Consider the following 1,862-nt stretch of genomic DNA (forward strand, 5'->3'; position numbering starts at 1 on the left):
AAGAATGTTTGTAAATATGTTCTTAAATATTGATAATAAAAAAAGTGCTAAAAATCTTTTAAACCTGTGAAATATCCCTTTAATCATTGCTTTTAGAAACAACCAATAACTGGCACCGTCTGATTTCACATCAGCCAATCAGGTTGATTGCCCCGCCCCTTTAACTGCAGGGCTGTGCTGAGCTTTAGCTCAGATTGCGTCTAACTCCCGTGAGAGCTGACGGTTGTTCCGTGAATCCCCCGTAACATTCTGTTAAATTCTACAAAGAATCCTGGAAATTGGTAAGACAATGTTAAATTAGCATCTCAGAWTTCATAATTCAAAATAGTGAATCTGTTTTTTTAAATTAGATCTCCAAAAGCTTCTAACAGCTGACGTCCGGAAAAATCCCTGGTAGTTATATAGCATTGAAGCATCGGTGAAGCATCGCGTGCTCAGCCGTTACTGGGCCAACGGCTGAGCACGCGCTCAGTAAATTCACTAAAAATTGGCTAAAACACCTAATAACTGTTCAAATTTAATAAAAAATAAAATTGTATTATAAATTTTATATCATTATTGTGTATGTTGTTTTTTTTCCATGTAAATTTACTTCTTTTTCTATTAGTACGTTTTAATATTTCAACGTTGTTAATGTGATGGTGCTGTGATGTGCTCTTATTAGGAACTTTCTGTTCTCTGTAGGTCAGAGCTAATGCGGGTTTCTAATCCACATTTTGAATGTTAGATTGTGTTATAAATGTACTTTGGCACTTTTAGTTTGAAATTTGAATTTTTACTTAAGCTTCATTGATATTAGCGTCCTGAATTTTAAGATACTTTACTTTGACCTTCTTCCAGGTCAAGTTTTTTTTTTCTATGGTGCACTTTTGAAACATTGTGCCAGAGACATCAAGATCAACCTTACATTACAAGAACTTGGATGGCGAGCCCCAGCCCAGAGGACCAAGTGAACTGGTACAGTGATCTGACTTGTCACCAGCCGTGAAACATAAAAAAAAAAATTTCAGACATATTGAAAAGACTAAACAAACTTTGAAAGAACATTTGACAGACACATAAAAGACTGGGTTATTTTTTTTATTTAATTTTTTTTTTAAAAAGCGCGCAATTTTTGTTTATTTGTACAATGTGGATCCACAAATGTTGTTTATATTAAATTCAATTTTTTTATATACATTGTGTGCTCTCCTCTGTTGTTCACACCTAGGCTCCCCCGAATTTAGAATCTCCTGATCAGGCCCAACTTACTTATACTTTTGTAGTGTTGGTATTGCCATCTACTATTAAAAGGTATTTAAAGTAACCCTTCTTGCGGGTTACACTAAGAACTGTGGTTAAAATTAGACTGGAAAAAGCATTTTGCTCTTTGCTTTGCTTAATACAGAAGGTGTGGAGTCTTGGGTATTGAGAAACGTCTGCTTCCTGGAGGCGTGGACTCTGTTGAGGTTTTAAATTCTTTAAAATCACCAATGTTTACCCATTATGCATGTAATAAGCTAGTTCGACAATATGAAGCTTGTCCAAAATTTAAGGACCAAAATTTCCTGTGCTCTAAATAACCATCCCTCAGTACGAAGGGAGAAGCGCAGAGTTGAACGAATGGCTGCGGATGTTAATTCAATAATTGGAATTGTGTCTTATAACGGACTGAACAATTTTAATACTTTCCTCCGCTGCTATTGCTAAAGCTACAGGCAGAATACAATTCTAAAACAGCGCAGAAAAGTGACGTGATCAGCGTCTCCGTCTGTTCGCTTTTTGGCCCAGATGAAATTCTACCAGAGATAATCAAGTGGATGGGAGAAAGCCCAGACTGAACTGTGAAGTGGAATTGCGTAGAAAGAAAACGACCAGGCTAG

General features: G+C 36.3%; 1 long non-coding RNA gene across 2 annotated transcripts; it reads left to right on the forward strand.

Moving 5' to 3' along the window:
* Positions 1-217: 217 nt before the first annotated feature.
* On the forward strand, positions 218-1,136 carry LOC103462766 (uncharacterized). 2 transcript variants are annotated; one of them, XR_533389.1, is made up of 3 exons: positions 218-281; positions 351-418; positions 685-1,136. It is a non-coding gene; the product is annotated as an uncharacterized LOC103462766 (long non-coding RNA). The 2 variants fall into 2 exon arrangements; XR_533388.1 differs by having other exon boundaries at positions 841-1,136.
* The last annotated feature ends 726 nt before the right edge of the window (positions 1,137-1,862 follow it).

Source organism: Poecilia reticulata, linkage group LG3 (assembly GCF_000633615.1).
Source record: "Poecilia reticulata strain Guanapo linkage group LG3, Guppy_female_1.0+MT, whole genome shotgun sequence".
Lineage (NCBI taxonomy): Eukaryota > Metazoa > Chordata > Actinopteri > Cyprinodontiformes > Poeciliidae > Poecilia > Poecilia reticulata.